The sequence below is a fragment of the Aphelocoma coerulescens genome, chromosome 8 (assembly GCF_041296385.1).
Source record: "Aphelocoma coerulescens isolate FSJ_1873_10779 chromosome 8, UR_Acoe_1.0, whole genome shotgun sequence".
NCBI lineage: Eukaryota > Metazoa > Chordata > Aves > Passeriformes > Corvidae > Aphelocoma > Aphelocoma coerulescens.
In genome coordinates, this window is record NC_091022.1 from 24,953,917 (window position 1) to 24,974,690 (window position 20,774).

At 43.8% G+C, this 20,774-nt stretch overlaps 1 long non-coding RNA gene across 4 annotated transcripts in view; it reads left to right on the forward strand.

Annotated features, from left to right (window-relative positions):
• LOC138114190 (uncharacterized) overlaps positions 1-20,774 on the forward strand; it is a 207,856-nt gene that overhangs the window by 53,927 nt on the left and 133,155 nt on the right. The window contains exons 4-5 of one of the 4 annotated variants that reach the window (XR_011152513.1): positions 19,103-19,164; positions 19,252-20,733. The exons of the other annotated variants lie outside the window; for them this stretch is intronic. This is a non-coding gene — a long non-coding RNA (uncharacterized lncRNA). Of the gene's footprint in view, positions 1-19,102; positions 19,165-19,251; positions 20,734-20,774 lie in introns of those variants that run through there. 4 annotated transcript variants of the gene reach the window in all.

A 20,774-nucleotide genomic window follows, 5' to 3' on the forward strand; every position in this document is an offset into this window, starting at 1 on the left:
CTGCTTGCATACACTACCCATGTGAAAGTAGGATGATGTGCCTTAATGGAATTTGCCCTGCCCATGGATTCAAACCCCAACTTTATTGGTTGATCCAGGCCACAGGGCCATAATCCTCTCCTAATGAGAACATCCCTGCTATGAATGGCTAGAACCACTGCAGCCTTCTCCCTCTCATTTTCTGTGACAGTGATGAGACAGTAAAAGCAGTCCTCTCTTAGGGTTTTGACTTTATAACATTTTGGCTTTGGAAGATTTTTTGAATCTGACTAGTCAGAAATAGAATGAAAAGCCTCTAGAGTGCCATGCAGGGCATATGAAGATCAATTCCTCTCTACTTAGGTGTGTGCTTCAAGGGCAAAGATGGCTGTGGTAAAAGCATAATCGATTATGAGGCCTTAATTGCTTTTGAAATGACCACAGTCTTTTTATTACCACAGCAAAACGTGCTTTGGACTCCACTGTGGCCAGTGTTTAGATTGAGGCAGACCACAGGATGAAAAGAGCATGACCCTGGTACTCAGTTCCCCACTCTCCTGTCTAAAAACAGATAGACAAAAAAAGAAAAAAGTTTTCCACATATTCTAGTCCTCAGAGCTCGGCAAGCTGCATCTAGCTGGAGGCTGCAGTGTTTGAGGTCCTGTGTTACTAATTTTGTGGAGCAGAGGATTTGCACTTTCTCACTCATCCATGCAGTCTGGAGGCAGTTTGCTGGCCATTTTATCTCCTCAGAGAATTTTCTCACCCATTTCTTCAAGAGGAGGGAGCTCTTTAGCCTATTTTAGAGGCAGGACCAAAGAAAAGCCTTCACACATAAGAGTCAGTGTTGGAGACCCCCTCTGGAGATCGAGTCAATGCCCAGGATGTTGCCCAGCTGGGTGTTGAGTATCTCCAGGGATGGACCTTTCAGGTCAACCTGTTTCAGTGCTTGACCACCCTCATCAAGAAACAAAAAAAAATTTTGGTTTCTCTTTGGGTAAACTGAAGAGGGTAAAATGTGGACTCTGGTTTTGGCTCATGGAGCTCCGTGCTGTCTGCATTGCATACCTTGGCTTCTCTTTGTGGAGGCCAAATTGAAAGTGACAGTCCCACACTTCTGTGGCTGATGTTAATGCCTGAAATCTGGCTCCCTGGGACACAGGTTTTGACTTACCTCTGGCATTTCAGGCATCTCATATTCCTTATTCTCTGACGTTTTTAGCCTCCACTGGGCCAGTTTCACAGACAGCTCCTTTACAGCAGAGAGGAATCATTCCCATTTCTTCTCACCTGAAGCATGGTCCAGTTGTTTTATGAGGCTACAACGAATCTGTATGTGGTGGAGGGTGTTTGTGGACCCTACCCAAGCCTTTCATACTACCTAGAAAGAATTTTCTCCTTCACTTACTCCCTTTTCCTCTGTCATGCTCTTGGGAATTCAGTGGGACTTGTGACAAGGGAATGGTGAGCGGAGCCTGGCTACAGAGGGTTGCACTTGTGAAATATCTCCATTTTAATCCACATGTTTGTTCCAGCTAGACTATTTTCACAGCTGCTTAAGGAGGAAAAAAGGGACACTAACAAATCTTGTGAGAGACCTCTTCAGTGCTTCAGTTTCTCATTTCCAAACATCCTTGTGAAAGAAATCACATCCACTTACTTACACAAATGCCCCAAATAGACTTTTCTGTAAACTGAGGGAGAAAAAAAATATTCAGTCTCTAGTTGGAATTTAATTCAACAAAGGGCTGAACCGTCCCAGCACTGGAGCTGTTCCACATTTGCATCCGTTGAGGATGTGACCCCCAGCCCTCAGCCCTAACTGAACTTTCTCAGTAGTTTCATACAGCAGTAGGACACACAAGCTAAAAAATAAATGAAGATTTCAGTGGGAAGCATTTACAAATCTGTATTGTTTCCTTAGTTTCACTGCAACTATAATTTTAACCCTAATGATAAAAGCTGTAGTATTACTAAGATATAGTTCTGGGGTTTTTTTCCCTTTCTGGTCTTGGGTGGTCTAGAATGTGCAGTAATTCATGTTCTCAGCTGGGTTTCCACCACATTTCTGATTGACCTGATTACTTTCCCAATGACAGAATCCAAAATTGAAACCACATCAGAACTCACTGGAGTTGGTTCTGTTTTTGATGTTCCTGGAGCTTCTCTGGTGGCTCAGCAGGATATATGTCTTCATGAGGGTTTTTTTAACCCCTTCTCTTTTTTTCTTTTTTCTTTTTTTCCTTTTTTTTTTTTCTTCTCATGGTGGGCTTACATTTGGGACATGAATTATTTGGGGAAGTCCTGAAAGGAACAAGGAAGGAGAGAATTCAACAGAAATGTTACATTTTAGGACCTAATTCTGGACATTAGCACGTATAGCTTGAGGGAGCTATGCAGAGAAAAGGGCTTTTTCTGCAGAAAAAAGGATCTCTCATGACATTTTATGTTGTTGCACTAACCCCTAGCTTCCTTCCTCCCCCCATCCTCTGGAAAGATGGACACATGTTACAGAAGTCTAGAAATTCAATTTTATCACCTTTGCTGTAAAAGAAAAGACTGGGGCAAGCTGAGCTGAATTTATTATAGTGAAGAGTGCTTATGATGGCATTTGGGAAGGTTCCTCTGTAAGCCATGGTGCCTCACTGGGAGTCCTGGATCTGAATGTAATCGACTGGGGAGCTTTGTTTGGTTCCTTTTCCTTCCTGTCCCGGTTTCTTCTTGGCAGAGCAGAAGAACAGAGCAAAGTGTAATGGGCTCTTCCCTCACTCTGGGACTGGTTCCCCTCCTCTTTCTCTCACTCCCAACGAGACATAAAGTCATTAGGGCAGTATGTGATGTGGGGTTGGAGCCAGTCCAACTTACACCGAGGACTTCCTTGTGCCCCAGCACCCACATCTTTGAACAGTTAATATCCACATTTGCATGACACGAGTAAGGTTGCACCGAGGGGAACGTGTGCCATATTAGGTAGTGTTAATGGTACTGGCACCTTCTCCTATTTCCTCTGCTCCCTAAAAGAGTTTGGAGGTGGGAAAGCCAAGCTGTGTGCACTGTATTTCCATGTGGTCATAGACAACGGGGATCCAGAGGACGTCGAGTTTGTGCTCGGCTCAGTAGCTCCTCCTAGCAGAAAATCTTCGCTTTGAGGTGTATTGTTTTCTGAGCCCTTTTCAGAAGGTGGAAAAAGCATTTTGCAAAACAATAGGAAGTGGATAGTGTCGTGAAAACACGCTCCAGCTGAGTTTTGGCACCAGCAACACAAAACTTAAAGAATCTTGTCCAACTCTTCATGGCTTTCAAAATGAACATCACGAGGCTGTAAGTCAAATAACATTGTCCAACCCTTTTCATCCTGTTTGTAATTCCACTAGGGACATCATTACCGTAACCAGCTGCTCTGGGATTCTCTAATGAAAACTTTGTTTCTGAATAGAATAATTAAACCTTCATATTCAATTGTCAAACAGCTCCATCTTTGCTCAGTGCATGGATGTGATTAGCCACAGCAAACCATTCTGCAGCTTAAACTCACGATTGCATCTAGTATAAAAATGATTAATTAGGCGACGTGCTGTTTGGGAAGTTTACAAGCAGATCAATGAATAATGTTTAAGTGAAAATTTTATAGAGACGTTACGGGCACTGCAGGTTTTGTGGAAGCCTTGCTAACGGCTTACGGATGCGTGTGTTCATGTTCCATAAAGAAATTCTGCATCCTGGAGACAGGTTCAGCAGTTGTACATGGGAAGGGCAACCCTGAGGTTTTTTGAGTTTTCTTTCTCCAAATGTTTCTGACAGGAACTCGGTCCTTTTCCCTCTCTCAGAGCAAAGTTTCTAGTGTGAGCAATATTTTCCCAATTCTGTTAAAATTTTTTTTTTTTCTTGTGTGTTTTCTTCATTTTTGTGCTGAATGGGGGTACAAAAGGGAAAGACTGAATATACCTGGGAAAAGTACCTGTGAACTGCAGCTAATCCACTATCAGTGTTTGAGGCATTAAGAAAAATAACTGATCCATTCAAATGAAGAAATCCCTGCCCTTAATTTTATTATGGGGCTTTTTTTTGCACATGCAAAGAAATGCATAGTAATGCACAGCTGTATTTTGGCATTACAACTAATTTTATTACATCATTCTTAAACTTTTCCAGCTTCTTTTGAAATGTGTATTTCCTGTGCCCATCATCCCTGTGGCTTACTGACTTCTTATATCAGAGATGAATCAGGGCTTTTAACAGTACTTGCAACTAAATATTATCTTAATTGTTCTCTATAGCTGTTTTGGATAATTTCTTTAGAAAAAGTTGTTAATGCTTTTAATTCAATAGGGTGGTCCCTTGTGGTGTAGGAATATCACAGTGGAGCTGTGCTTGAGATGTCTTTGTCACCCTTCATTTTGGTTCCCATCAGTGCAGCAGCAGCCACTCCTTCAGCTCTGGTCACGGAGATTGCTGGGTTTGGTGTTAGGTTTTCTGAGCTCTTTTCCTACAGAAAGCTCAGAAAGGTCCTGGGATGGAGGCAAAAATTCTCAAAGAAAGATTAATTCTGTCTTGTGTGTGCTGTCTGTGGATAGCCCTACGTAAAGACTTTTGATTTGTACCATAGTTGTCTTTACATTGACAATCACAGGCATTCTCTGGAGTTACTTCCAATACATCTTTCTCCCCACTTGCAGCCCTCAAGGATAAAGACAAATAAACAAAGGCGAGCAAGCGCATTTCTATCCTGTACCGTATGTTGCCAAAAATAGTAGTCAGATGGAAAAGATTTTTCCAGAAGTCTTCTGCTGCATAATCTGTTTCAAATAAAGATAATAAAATAAACAACTGTTTATAAAGAGAATGTGAACGAGCAGGGCTCCCCTGCTGCCTGTTGCGAGGGCGCTCAGTGCAGACGTTGTCTGCGAGAATTCCTGATCTGGCATACAAAGTTCTGGTTTTTATCTCCAAACCCCCCGCTCTGAAGCACTAGGGACAGATTTCAGGAAACCTGTGTTAAATATAGCACCCCAGAAACTCCCAAGCTCTGGTGTGAACAGGGAAGTTTTGTGATGCAGACCCCTGGATCCTCATCTCCATCATCTGCAGGCAAGGTATTCGAGTGGTCCCTCTCTGTCTGCTTGGCTCAGTTGTGGGAAATGTGGACTGGGAGACTGATCAGTTAACTTTGCCAACAGGCACTGCAGAGCAAACTGTGATCCATGTAAATACTGATCCAGCCAGAGAGGTGTCACTTTGATGGAGCTGCTGCTCAGTTCCCTTTTACCATGGGTGTTTGTGAGCTCCTGGAGATAGGAGCATGGCCACTTTCCGGAGCTCTGCATTTCCCCTCTAACATTGCTGTGGAAGTCGTTGAGAATTAGCTCTATTTGGAGATTTCCAACCCATCTTACATTGAGAGTGGAGGCCAGAAATCTTTACAGAGCAACCTTTCACACCACAGTATGTTAAAGAAAGTCTGCCTCTGATCCTGAATAAGTGCCAGGGCATGTGGGAAAGGAAAAAGTGACCCAAACTTGGTATTGTTTTTTTTTGTTCTGAGAAGGTTTGATTCAAATTTTGCTTTGGACCCATTTTCCTATTAAAAATTAGAAAAACCAAACCCTAAACCTAAGTACACAGAGAAACAGATTTCCCGTCACAGGAAAAGAGGAGATCAGACCTACATGGCAAGCACGGGGGAGGAGATTGCCAGAGGTGGAAATTTTCTGGGATCTGCAAGTTGGGTTCAGCTGGTTACGAGTAAGAGGGGCTAGATGTGAATATTGGATCCCTCTCTAATTTGATTCTTATGGCTGTGATTATATTTATATACAGCCTGCAGACTCCAACCAAGTGTGGTGTCTCCAGGGATGGCACAGCCACACGCAAAAGTGTTCCTACCCTAAATTGTCTGTAGTCTAAGCCAACAACAACTGAGAAGGGAAATGGAAGAAGAGAAAAAGGGGTGGTCACCAGGAAGGTTTGGACATGAGGTTTTGATTCAGGCTCCCCTCCTGCCAGAGAATCTGCCTCGATCTCTGCAAATCTCATCCCTTTTTCACCTTGCCCTTGGCTCTGCTGCCTCTGTGCTCATCCTGCTGCCTGGTCTCCAGACTTCAAGGTTTTGCTGAGATTTGGTGTAACAAGCTCTTGGTGGCACCCTGTGACTCTGTGTTATGGGAATGATGCAGGAGCAGGAGGACAGACAACTGTCTTTTCCCTTGGAAACCCAGAACCTGGGCCCCTTGCCTGGATGGGGGCCTGAAAATGTGAATCTCTTTATAAGCTTGGGTTATCCAGTTTATAGTACAATTCCCTGGCATTGTGTCTTTCAATGGGCTTTTTTTCCCCCTCTGTTTATCACAACTTTTTCATTATTCATTGTATAGTTCTGTTCTATTAGGGTAAGTTTACATGTTATGGGGCAGCATAAGGTTGGATAAACCAGAAAGAAAGGGTTGCTTTTTTAAATTAAAAAATTATTGCCTGAACCCATGGATTTGGGAAGATCAGTATTTGCAGCTTGCGCCTTTTGCTGGATTTCTTTAAGTCATTAATTTTGGAATTAGGATAGTTTTTGCTCGCTCTCCTCCCTCCCTGCCTTCTCACCTCTCTTAAATATTTTATTTATCTGCATAGTGGTTCTGCAAACTGGTTCTGTTCTCACCCATCCACTTTAACTGCATCCAAGGTTTCCTTTTAGAAACAAGGCAGAGAGGCAGGCTTGGCTTTTCCTTTCCCATCCAGCCATTTCTGAGCTTTATTTAATTTTTAGCTGTTTTATTTAAACGTTCATAAACTTGGGGCCTAAGCCAGGCTTAAGAGTGCACCGGGAAAGCGTTAAAAAAACACATCTTGAGCAAGGCTGAGAAGAATTCATTGATGCCAGGGCAATGTGTGTTTGATAAACATATGGACTTAAAGGCAGATAGGAGCAAGGAGGCACTTTGCCTGCATATATCTGTATTATTTATGGATGTCTTTGCTGTGCAGCAAGGACCAGGTTCTGTTTAGCTCCTCTCTTTGGGTGGTCCACGAGAGATTCTGAGTAGCCTTCAGTAGCCTTCAGGCATAATTGCCAGGCATGCTCTTGTATCTGAGATAGCTTAATAAAGCATTACATATCTTACTGCTTCTATATTTTATTACCTAACCCAGTGCATGCGGTCAGCGGGTAATTAAATTCAGCTGTGTTTTTACTCTCTGTTTTAAGGTCGAAGTATGAATTTCTCCACGAATTCTTTGAAACGGACTAATACGATGCATGCATGATAAAGGCAAGGCTAATCAGAGCCAGACTGTTAGTGCAATATAAGGTTGCCCCAGGTGTAATTTATTTTCATATTATTGGTGGTTTTACTGTTGAACATATTAGAAGACGAAGAAGAAATAATAATTCTTTTCCGTGTATGGCCAGAAAGCTACAGGCTGTGTTGAGAAGCTGGGTTTTCTTTTCATTTCTATTTTATGCCACGTTTCAGCTCAACCGCTTGTGCTCCGTTCTGAAGTCGATTTCAATTAACCTATTCCTTCATTAAGTCACTCTCTAAGTGCAGGAGGATATTGCTAGATTGCTCCGTGCCATTATGAAAAGGATTGTGGTGCAGCCTTTACTAAAAGCAATGTCTGCAGTGGAATGTATGCTGGAAAAAGCTTAAACAAATCTTTTTCTTGGATTTGACCAACTGGGGCTGGAGTGGCTGCGTGGGCTCCAGGAGGTGGAGTATTTTCACTGGGGGTGAGAGTGGCTTGGGAGCCTGGGGTGGCTCTGGGGTGGGAAGGAGGAAAGGGGAAGTTGGCCCCAGTCTTGTGGCTCAAATCACAGAGTTTGGGCAAGACCATTTGTGTCTGGGGCTCTGTGGCTGTCATGTCAGGAGTGAGGGCTGGCTGGATGAAAGGGAGAGACAGCAAAATCATGAATGCGGGACCCAGCTCTGCTGCTCTCAGGGATTGATTACCTGGGGAACTCATTGCAGAAGTGAAAGTGGATGTTTGTGAAGTTCTCTGGGAATATCCAGAACTACAATGAAGTTGCTGTGGGGTTTTCACTCTAGTCAAACCTATTTTACAACTGATGTTCTCTCTCCCTTCAAAACTGGCCTTGCTTATCTTCTTAGACCACCCCATGTGCAATCTTTCTGTTGCTGCAGCATACCAGTCGTCAGTGCCAGAAAATTGTTTCTTGAGCAGCAAAAGCAGAGACCTAAATTCCTGGAGACAGAAGCCCCAGGGTCAGCACACAAAAGGCATCTCAGGTGCCTGCTGGTGGCTGAGCCTTAACCTTACAGAGACTCTCTTTCCTGGGTGAATATTCTTTGAAAACTACAGGAACTTCAGGTGTGATTTATCTCTGTCCCAGCTGGAAAAAAGAAAAGACAAACAAGTCAGCACCACTCTTATTTGGTGGGGAGAGATGAGCACATTCAGGATGCACTCATCTGACTCAGCTTCTTTAAAACATGCCCAATATCAACTGTTTACTTTAAGGGATTAAAAACAGGAGGAGAAGGCCTCACATTAGGTATGATGAACCTTTATGGTCTTCCTCCATGGGTGAAGATGTGTTTGAGATTGAAAGCCACTGGAGATGGTCCCATGTGTCCACATAAGGCTACATAGACATCATAGAAGGAAGCTCCAAAACCCTGTGACTTTTGAGGGGGAGGACTGAAGTATAAACCCCTGACAAAACATGACAAAGCTGTGGCAAATTTGCCAGATCAAGTGCTGCAATTTACCACAGTGTTGCCCTTGTTCACACCTGCCTAGTGACCCAATGCAATGGATTAAACCCACCTTCACTGAAGTTCTGCTCCAGAGCTGGGAAAAATCATCCTGCAAGCCAAGGGCCCCCCCCCACCACTTCCAGGGCATTTTTTTTGGCATTGTCCTTTCAGACAGGTGGCTTTTGACCCCGGTCAGAGCAGAGGGCTGGCCAAAGGGTGGGCACATTCAGCTGGCTTGTGAATCTGCCATGATCACTTGGGCAAAGCTCTGGGGGCTGTAAACTGGCATTGCCCAGGTGAGGTCCAGAAGAAGTAGAAAACCTTGTTTAACACACAGGAACTCAGGTTGATGTTTGACCTCTGCTTCTCCTTCCCCAGCTGAGAAGCAGTGAAAGAAATGTCCTCTTTCTCACAGCAGACTTTTGCCTTTGAATTAATGTTTGCAAAATACTCAGAGCTTCCAAGCTGATGGGGTTGCAAACCACACAGCTTGACTCTGCTGTCACCAATTGGAAAGAGCCATGCTGGGTTTGGGATTTAGTCCTATAGAATTAAGATTATTTTATTGTTCTAGGAACGATAGGGTGGTCTGTCTGCTAAATTACAGTACTCCCTGGGCTGGGCCACTGCTTTCCCTGCCTGTTTGGGGTCAGGATTTGGCCCTTTCTGGTTTCATGTTTTCCTACTGAACTCATGAACCTGTATCAAATGTCGAAGCAACAAGAACTTGATGGTGATACTCTGCCAGCAAGAAAGGGCTTCCCAAAAATCAGAGCTTTTGTCCACTTTCAATCCCTTTCTCCCCCTCTTCCCTTGCTATCTCCCCCATCCCATCCCTGTCAACCCAATAGAAAACCACCTCCTGAAGCTGGTGAACCCAAGAACTGCCTGGGATCCAGGAAAACTTGATAGTGTGCAGATGCTGTTCTGTCTCTCGGCAATATTTACTTTTTAGATGGATCTTAAGTAAGTGTGGGGCCAGGAGACACTGGAGCATTTCTCAACATGATGAAACGGTCATCACCTCATCCAGCTGGAGGTGGGAAGCCCTTCCCTAAATTTTCTCACCCTCCTTGGCCTTGCTTGGGGAGCGGGTGGAGCTGGACCAGCACTCCTGTTCCCTGACCCCTGACTCACTGAGTGACCTGGGTGTGGAGGAGAAAAAAAATCTGCTTCTGCTTCTCCTCTCCAGCCCCCCCACCAAACACAGTCTGGGATTTATTCAGGCAGTGTGAGACTGGGATCAACTTTGCTCTGTCTCCCCTTCAGCCTGTGTCCCACAGGCAGTGCTGGGGACATGGAAATGCCTGCCTGCTGCTGGAGCAAGCAGAGGGGGATGCCCTCCCTGTGGAGGGCACCAAGGGGGATGCATTTGGGGGGATGAGGAACCAAAGGGCTGCCTGAGCCTGTGCTTCCCAGGCATGGCTCTGGGGATGTACCCAGCCCTTGCCGTGCAAAGGCATGTCCCAGGGCCCCGGCGAGCTCTTCGGGGATTTGAGGTTTTCTCCAAGCCCATCTCTGATGTTGGGATCTGACTGGAGCACATGCGGCAAGCTAATCGCGTGCATCTGTGCCTTTTAAAAGCGCGGTCGCCTGCTGATTGGGTTTAATTCTTTATCTTATTCCTGCTAATCCGTTTTCCAATCTGGTTCCCATTTGGAGACAAATTCCCCCAAACCCCAGCCACTGGTGGGATGGATGTGTGGCAGCAGGGGCAAGTGGGGGGGAGAGCAGAGCGGTGCTTTCTGTGGGCCAGTTGCAGGCTGAGGAGAGGACACGCTGCCCTGTTCGGTGCTGGATGACAAAAACCCACCCAACTTGTGCCACAAACACGTAACAGCCTCATAACTGTCTCCTCTTGGGATCCTGCCTCCCACAGGCTGCTATTGCCATGAAAACGTGACAGCGGTGCTCTGCCAAGCATCCAAGGAATAACGGCCTGAGGATTTCATGGCGTGGAAAGATTCCCTTCAAACACACCCTGCAGCTGGCCCGGTGGTCCGGCAGCAGTGTAACAACCTGGGCTGCTGTGGGTTTTACAGCTGGTAGGAGGCAGTACCCCTGAGCTTGCTGTAGGGCTGCCGAGTCCCTGGACCTGTGCTGGCCCCTTGGCAGCAGCCAGTGCTTCCCAGCTAGGGAGAGATGTGCTGAATGTATCAGCTGTCCTCCTTCCTCCCTTTGCTCTCTCTCCTCGCCCTGGCCTCCAGTGTTTTGATGCTCAAAGCTTGCCAACAAGAGGGAAAAGGGCAGTTTTCCTCTGCTGAGGGAGAGAGGGGAGATCTGAGGACTTAGGGCTGGGAAACCCTTACCTTGCCACTCCTCTGGCCCTTGAAAAATCATTAACTGTTGCACCCCCGTTTCTCCTCCTTTTTCCTCTTGTTCCACCTCAAATCTCTGCTGTATTGCTGCAGATTCTGGTTCTCTTCAACTGCAAGTTTTCTGGGAGCAGAAGCCCCTGTGATATGCTCTGTCATGGGATATTTCTCAGGACTCACAGGGCTGCATTTCCCTTAGGAAAAGTGCATGTTATTAATGTGATGGACTTCACACCTGGTCTCATGGATTTCACCTGGTGCTTTTTGGTATGAGCTGACTGTAAGTCCATGTGCCTCCAGATCTTCAGCTTGTCCTGCTACTTTGATCAAAACTCATTTTCCTATGCTTTTAACCCAGACGTGTAACCTCTAAGGCTGTTTTCTAGCACAGATCAAACCCAATCAAGAGATAAAACCCTTCCAATTTCTCAGTATTAAAAATCAGCAGCAAAAATTAAGATCCACAAAGAAAAAAAAAAAATCTAATCATGCAATCAAGGAATTGATGCCTGGTATAGAGTATTTTGGGAGCTGTGTTTCCCCAGGTGCATGTAGTAGCTCCGATTCCTTGCTTTGTGTCCAAATACAGGCTCTGTTCTCCCAGCATCCCTAACCAGCCATGGGGTAAGGAGCAGATTTTTTTTTGTATTGAAAAATACACCCCCCCTGTAAGAATACCTTGCAATTTGCAGACAGATAGAAGAGTTATGGGTGGGAAGTAACAGGAAAGTAGACGAGGCAAATGAGAAATGGCTGATTTGTTCTGCTGTAATAAACATCCAGAAGATGTGGCTCTTGTTCCCAGATTTATCACTGCTTTGCTCTGTGGCCTTGAACGAGCCATTTCGCTTTGTTCTGTTTCTGCTTCTCCTCCTGCTCTTTGGCCCTTGATCTTATGAGCTCTCCAAGGCGAGCGGGCTCTGCCTTGTGCTCAGATCCTTGTGTTCAGCAGGATCAGCTCCCACAGCTCTAAGCTCCTGTTGGGGAGTTTTTGGGACCTACATGTTGGTACAGCAACTCATGTGCAGAGAGCTGGGATCCTCAGGAGCTAGGTAATAGATAAGCGATTTTTTTAAAAATGCAGAAATTTAGCTAAAACAGAGGAATGGAAGGAAATAACCATTTCAGAGCTCTCAGAGGACTAACAGAAAAACTAGCAAGCTTATATTTTTTTCTTCATCCTGCAGCATTAGCAAATTGTGGGATTGAGGGGCGATGAGTTTGAAAGAACTGTGTATTTTTAATCTGTTTCCAAGTGTACGTGTGTGCACATGCATAAAATCCACAGTGCATTTTATAGGCCAGCCAAAAGGCACGGGAGTGAAGCAGCACATGAGTGAAGCAGCACGTGATGCGGCCGTCGAAAGAACGCGTCACCCAGCCCAGGAAAAAAATTATGGCTGTGGCTCTAACCATTTTTTATCATTTCCATCTCTATTGACTGACATGTATTTTCTTCCTTCCCTGACCCAGAACACCAGGACTCTGAAACTACTGAAATGTTTGCACAATCTTGAAGCATTTATTTAAAAGTTGCTTTTCCCTGAAGGGTAGGTACTACAGCCAGATTCAAAGTCAGATCAAAAAAAACAAGCAAATACTATCTTTACAAGCCCTTCATATCGGTATGTACCAAAGGACCTATCAGCTTCCTTTTCTTTTTGGCATGCTGACAACAGCCCAGTGCCTCAGGCAGAGAGCTGGAGTACGTGTTTACAACCCTTTCAAATTCACAGGCCAAACAGGAAAAGAAGGAAAATGTCAAAAATTACAAATAAAACAGTTGATCTTCAAAAGCAACGAGGCCTGCAAATGAATAATTTTTAGGCATGCTGTATCGGATTTCTTAAATATTTGTCACAGCTGTGAGTTGCATAGTGCAGTGTTTGTTAACCTTAGAACTTGTCTTAAGTGCTCTCACGAATAAATTTATTTATACTGAAAAATCCAAGTGTCTTAATAACTAAAACGTTTTTCAGAGGAGCTTTTCCTATTTTTTTTTTTAATGCTGCTGCAGAGAATCCTTCCCCCATGTGCTCGACATATTGCAGCTTTTCTTCAGCAGAGAGCAGGAGTGATGATAGAGATAATGAAAAAAGGAAAAAATAAAAAAAAAAAACAATGGGAAAGCAAGAGGTGGAAAAATGATGGGACTTGCCCATTTCTTGGGATTTTTGGCATGGACCCATTGTCATGTAATGTCCTTTGGGTTACAGGTACATCATGGCCTTGGATGTGTTCATTTTCTAAACCTTTCTGGTCTTTGTGGAGATCTTGTCTAAAGAACTGAGGCACAGAAGGGTTTGCAGTGGGAATGGTCTTGCATACATTTAGAGACATCTCAGTTGGAGGCATCTGGCCCTGGTTAGTTTAGATTTCCCCTATTGTCACTGGGGAGAGACTGCAGCTCCACAGGGTGAACCTTCTTATCCTCAGTCCTGAAGTTGCGCTGAGGAACGTATTTTCCCCCACTGGCTATTGTGGGATTCTGAATGACTAGTTTGGATTAGAAACCTCTGGAGTCACTGGAGATGAATCCCACTTTTCCCAGTTTCTTGGGGAAAGTGATGGGAAGCAGATGGATCTCAGTCCAAGTGTTTGGTCAGGTACTGAAGGCAGGGTGTGTGAGTAGTTTGGGTTTGCCCTAACTCCCCGAAGACTGACTGCAGAGATATTTGGCAATCTGCTCTGTGCAAAAGAGAGCACCGATGCTTTCTGCTCAGCCTGGGCAGGCAGATATGATTTGAACAAGCCAATTTTTAGCTCCAAGTTTTGTCATTTTGAAGGGAGAAAGAAAATGTTACAGCCTACACAGCCTATCAGATATGGTTTGGAAAACCAGCGGAGCTTGTTTGCCCAAAAATCTGCGGAAAGAGGCTGAAAGCAGAGTACAACTAGTACCTGTCAGAATAGCTGGGGAGGAGATGGAGTGGTCATCACTGGAAATCTTCAAGAACTAAATAAGAGTTTTACCCCCACCCTACCTTTTGATAGTGAAACGTGTCCTAAGAGATCTTCTCATTTGTACTCTGTGGATCTGTAGATCTCGAGGTACCCTACAGATGGCAATTTCAGGTCCAGCTAAAGGATGCAATTCCAAAGAGCCATCACCATCAGTCATTTGCTGCTGTGGTGCTGCTGTGGTCTAGCCCAGATGCCAGTGTATCTGTGCTAGCCAGCATGGTATTGATTAAGAAATCCCTACTGTGATGCACAGAGTAAAAAGAGATGTATTTGAAACCGCTCTTTTGGCAGTACTTGCAAACTTTTTTGTTTTGTTTTGTTGAGAAAAGCAATCCAATGTGAATAATCTTTTCCTGTAAACGTGTAGAAAACCTTTAATCAAATACAAATTGGTTCTAGGCATGAGAAATAAATGTTTGATGAAAACGTATCTTAGTCATGGCACATAAATAGCTCTTCACAGTCAATATATAATCTTGCATCATTATGAAAGGAAGTGATCATTAAAAATATAATTTGCAGAGCAATATTTTACCTCCTAGTTGTCACAAGACCCCCCCCTTTCTGCACACAGTTCTGGATGGGGTTAATCCCCAAACGACTTGCACCACTGTAAATCAGGAGTAACAAACTCTGACTTCAAGCAAAGGTTCTTGGTGTAAAACGCAGGAGGATCTAATCCTGGTGCCTGAGAAAAAAATGAAAATGTCTTAGGAAAATACAACTGCATTGGCACTGCAGAGAGAAAAAAATAAAGCAAAATACTTTAAACTTCCAAAGTAATATTTCTTTTCAGCTTCACCTGTGCTTTTAGTCCTCTAAATCAGTAAGCTGTTATAAAGGAAAATTATATGTTCCAATCTCTTGATGAATTGTGTACTGAGATTTTGCATTAGTAACCATGAGCATTTACACTTTCCTAAGATTAAAGGCAGGTTTCCAAAGCTGTGTCTGCTTATTAATTAGTGTCTGATGAAGACAGATTGCAGACAGAAATAGTGGTTAGAAAATGGAGCTAACCTTTAAGACTAAATTAATCTCAGTTTTAATGGGTTTTAGTATGATTTACAGGTTTTGTATATTTTCTGGTAAGTTTCCAATAGAAATGAAAGTGGGTACAAGCACAAAAAAAGAAGGCTGAGTAAACATGGTGAGAGCAGATCCTTAAGAATGGCAGATCCATCATAATCGGCTAAATTGGCCTTGTAAATCTTTTCAAGTGCACAATGAGGCCGGAGGTTTTGAAGGATCAGATCTTCAGTCCAGCACCACTTGGAGAGGATCTGTTGCACTTCCAGGGCAGTCCCAGCTGGTACCAGCATGGACCAGCCTCCCTAAAGGCAACTTTCTCCAACAAGATGGGAATAGGACCAAGGCCATACAGGGGTATCCTCAGGGATATATTTATAAGGGGAAGTTTCTTCCTAACAAATGACTTTGTTTTGGGGGTTTTTCTTCCTACCCCTTGGAGATGTACCTGGAGCAACTGAGTAGATTGTCTGTGCCTGGGAGAAAGTGAAAGCTGGGTTAACAGCAGTGTGACCCCACTGCTGTGTCTTAAACAGAGGCCATGAATTTTTTTTCAGAGTTCTCCTAAAATCAGCAGCTGTTTTATTTTCTAGCATTTAATTTTTATATTGTGCTGTCAGGCATCATGTGACATTAAAAGCAATGATAACAAAGCACGAGGGAGAGTTGGCTTTGGGGGAAAACCTGTTCTTGTACAATCAGTTAACATGTGTTTCCATAAACCTGCAAATCTACTTCAGTGTGCTTTGAACGTAATCTGGGCCTAGTAAAATACAGTTAATTATACATCCACTTTAATTGTAAACCAAGTTTCAGAATGCTTGTATTGTTACGTAAGTGCTTATAATTCTCCTATTTCTATCATATTTCCTTGGCACCTCATTTGAATTTACATGTATCTGAGGTCATAACTGGAATGGAGGTTCTGCTTTTGGTTAACTTTGGAGCATAGATCAGCTATCATGAGTTTAATGGAAATGTCATTTTAGTGGCTTGCTACAAAAAAAGTCAGTGACAGTTCCCGTCTGTCAGTGCAGTGCTGTTGTGTCATAACATACCATGGAACAACTGCCACTGCAGATAAGCTGCTCTGTTACCCTAAATCAGTGTGATTTCATGGGTCTGTGCCATGGTGGTCTTGTTTTTGCTCCTTGAGGGTCTGGCCCAGCAGGGGTGGGCAGGTGGAGTTTGCTTGGAGATGAAAGAAAAAGCAGGTGAAATTGCAATAAGGAGTGAGATCAGAAATGTGCACCAGCTTTGGGGTACCCAGATTTATGACCCCTTTTGCACTTAGGATTTTGAAACTCTTCTAGTTCCCTTGGAATCGGCTGTTTTTTATTTCTAGTGAGGTCAATCTAAGCTCTGTATCAGGACAGTGGGTAAAGTCAACTCCAAATATCCGCACAGGTGACAGTTGGAAGCATGATTTTCAGTCTGTGCTTTCACAGGCCCTGGCACCTCTGGTGATTGTGTAGGCAGCACAAACTGCAAATAAGGGCTCCAAACTAAATTTCTAGCTCTGGAAACACACTAAAAGGCAAACAGCTCTGGTCTTTTCCTTCACCTTGATTGATTTGATGTTGCTGCCAGAGGGAAAAAGCAAGCTTTTTTTTTTTTTTTTTTTTTTTTAATTTATTAAAATAAAATCTCCTTTAAATAACTTTAGAGTTCCGAGATAACAAACAGCAAGACAAAGATCACAGCTGAAGGCTTTTATACTATCAGAATTGTTAGTCATTGTCTTTGAGCTTTGTATAAATAAATGATTGATGCCTCAAAACAAGACCCTTGAAGGTGTTTTTATAAGGCCACAAATGTGTCAAGCAGACTTATTAGATGTGAAGGGAATGATTATTTGTACAAAGTGAAATGAACATGTGCAATAATATTGTAAAATGTTTATTAGTCTAGAGTGTGCTGAATTTTCCTAAAATATATCGGGTTCTCAGTTTGCACTTAATGTAGTGTTAGGTATGACGCTATATCCTTCCTAGGCTATTTTCAGTGAGCGTTATGCTTTTTGCAGAGTAAATCATGGGTTTGTGTCCTTTATAACAAGGATATTATCAAACGTGAGGCAATGCTACCTGTCTAGAAATTCAGCATGAAGGAAAACACGCACTGATCAAAGAGAGGTTGATTGGATTGTGTCTATTGAGCAAATCTTTGCAGAGCAAGCAGGGTGCAAAGCCCTGGGAATGCTGGAGCATCTTTCCTCTTCAGTGGCTGTCAATGCAGCTGAGCCCCAAAGGATGAGCTCCCTTGCTGGTAACTGTCCTCATATGGCTCCAGCATCATGTTTCATTTCCAATAAAAGAGGGGATTCTGCCCAGTGATGTTTTTGAGGTGAACAGAGCTATAAAGGGGCATTTAGTTACACACTTCTGAGTCCCCTCCTTCGCACTTGTGCTCTGCCATCAGGGCTTGATCTGATAGAGAAGGGTAAGAGCAGCAATGCAATGACTTTGTCCCACTGGTTCCCCACTACCCTACAGTCCCTCTTGCTCCATGTCTGCAGGGATGATGGGGCACCTGCATGTTTTGTGTAGTTAGAAATAAACCTCTGAGGACCTAGTTTAAATACTCAGTGATGCTCTGGGACGCTGTGTGCCACATCTGAACTAGAAATCTTATGGGGGCATTTAATGTGGGGCCTGGTGGTCAGTTGCACCATTCTTAGGATGGATACATTTTGCTGGGTTTTCTTGTCTCCGTTTTCAAACACAATATTGCTCCCACAGTTGAGTTTTTCATTGGTTTGGTGCTCTGTCCCCTGACTCTTTTAGGTGTTTAATGACACACTTGTGGGGGGATGGCAAATTAAGTCATGCAGATTCATTCTGTCTTCTCTTCAGAGATATACCCAGTTAATTGGCTTCAACTGGACAGGACCTGTCTGTCCTTCTTCAGGAAGGACACTTAGGGAATCTTTGCTAACAGACAACCTGAAACAGAGCTTCCCCCATTAATGGCACAAAGCCTACTCCAGATTTGGGGTTTCATACAGAAGGCCTTCTACAGACAATCACGGTCCTAGTGGGATTAGCTTTCAAGATGATTGATGGCTGTACTCCTTTTTTCTTCCCTTACTGTGCCCTGATCAAGGATATAACTCAGAGGTGCTGTTGGTTGCAGAAGCTTTTACATGCAAGTCTAGAATAAGTGTTATCCTTTTAATTTTTTCTTTTTAAGGCACATGGTTTTGAAATGACATGTCTTGAAAATTCCTTGGGGAACTCCATGGAAGACATCCACTTGGAGCTCGTACACTTATACAAATTTTAATGCATTTCAGATAATTGTCACAAGGTTGCTTTTTGGTTCTGTTAGTTCAAAGAACTAGTTGGATTTAACACAGAAATTAGGGGATCACACCTAGGGAATAAAGCTTGCTGTGAAATGTTTTCTGTGAAAGCCAGAACCAGGTGAAAATCACTTAGTTTCAGGTTTCATTACAAATTTGAAAACCATATCTCAGGTTCACTGAAAGGTTGGTTAAGGGTCATGCTGCAGGGCCTGGTTTGGAATGAATGTGGCTGATTTATGTCGTTTGCAGCAGAACTTTGTTTCATTCATTACTTTGACCCAGGTTCAGGGGTCTGCTCCTCTAAGCTCTCCTTGTGTGTTGAAGTCAATGGGAATTCCCTCTGCAGAGGCCTTGGAGGATCCATCTCCATGAGAAACTCAAGTTTTTGATTGCTTTAAATGCTGGCTTTATTTCAACCCCTCACCACCTCCTCTGGTGGAAGTTAGCCTGATTCCATGTTCGCCAGATGAACTGCTCTGTTGCCCCCAGGTGTGGATCCAACCTGAATTGGAGAACCCAGGAGTCAAGTAATCTGACCAGGAGTCTGCACAAATCCATCTGTGCTGAAATCCCTGACTCCCACACAGCCCTGCTAGAGTCCCACTGCCATTCTGCAGGCAGTCAGACCCACAGGTTAAAAGCTAGACCAGCACGCTGTTGGTTGAATATTAGCCACATCTTTGACTAATGAGCATCTGGTTCCTCTTACCATTAAGAATATCCATGCGACTCACAGACAAGGTCTTGCAGACCTGGCTGTTGGTACAGAAGGATCAGTCACTTCATTTCCATTTCCCCAGGGTTGCTGATCTTTCGCACTCATGCTTGGAGAGGCAGTTCTTCACATCTGTGTACTGGAAAGGCAAGCATGAATATCTTCTTGACACCCCAGAAGCATCCATTGGAGCCTCATCACCAACTGGAACCTTTTTGTCTTGCTCTTTTCTAGTTATTAATCACTCGCAGATGCTCCCACAGCAGCATTCCTGTGGGAGATTATCGACGTCAGCATGGATTCCTTGCCTCAGTGTTACCAGAGTGAAAAAGAAAGCTGCCCTGAAGTTCTGATTAATCCCTCAAAAGCAAGAACATTTACTCATGTGGCAAACCTGGAAGGCTAGGCCAGCAATTTGCCTTTGAGAAGCTGCAGCAATGCTGAGCGTTCATCTTGAAACCAGAGATTGAGCTCGCTAAACTTGGTGCCTTAGTTGGGATCTGTAAACATTAAACTGGAAATTAACCTGAAAGCCGATTGGTTTGATTTGCCAACTAGGCAAAACTGAATTGCTTCACTTGATTTCTACTTAAGGCAAAACTGAATTGCTTCACTTGATTTCTACTTTTACCTCCATGGGAGAGTTTTTGCTTCCCAAACCAGCAGTGTAGACAAGACATGAACCAGTCAGAACCTTCTCAGCATTGGCTGGGACATCCGTGTGATCTCTTGGCTGGAAGGAGCACCCCAAAGATCAGATTATGACTGAAACGTTGTCAGTTGGGTGGGTTCTGTGGGAAGCTCAGACAGAAACGTCCTGTGGGGCTGAGGTGAACCCTGTAACACACAGCCCGTGGTCCCTGCCACAGGGCTCAGCAGAACCTTGGCTCCTGGTGACTAATTGTGAGATAACTTTGTGCAAATGTATTTTGGCCACTGGCAAACATGAGACAATTCAGCCTAGCTTAAACCTCCTTCTGGGTGGGTTAAAGTAATCCAAATTACCTTATGTTTGCTGCAGGCTGGGAACACACATGAGCTGTTGCTCTGATGGTTCACATAATGTCAGGCTGGTTGTTCTGGGTAGTGCCAAAGGCCTCTCTAACATGGTAACTCTGCCACTGGTTGTGGTCAACAGGGCACTCCAAAGAAAAACTACAGCAACAGGACAAGCACCTGGTGACATTTTTCCAGTATCACTCTTTTGACTTTCAGCACTTTAAGGCTCAGGCACACATCAGACAAAGGTGTTGTTTTGTATGTAAGGGAGTAGGATTTTTTCTCTGAGGAGTTTGGCTGATCACTTTTTGAAGCCACATAGATTTTGCAGCATCCCGTGCAAGGAATTCTTTAGCTTCACTAAGTGCTGTAGGAAGAGTTGTTTGCTTTCAGTTCTTCTCAGTCTGCTCTTTGTTGTTTTCTCCACCGTTTCCCAAGATGTGCTGGAAAGGAGAGTAAACAACTCATTCCTACTCATCGTGGCCAGGATCCCACTGATCTCTGTCACATCTCATCTTAGTCATATCTTCTAATTTGAGAAGTCCTTCTCTATTTAATCATGCCTCATGCAGAAGCCATTCAAGACCTTGGGTTGTGCTTGTCATGTTGTTGGTCTAAATGTGAATGCATGTAAAGGTCATGAGAATGAGGGGTTTTTATTCAGGTCTCTTTCCACTCGTAACTTTGAAGAACAAATCATGTGAAAAAATAAAGCAGTCTGTAGTAAGTCTATAATATCATAATAAATAAAGACATCT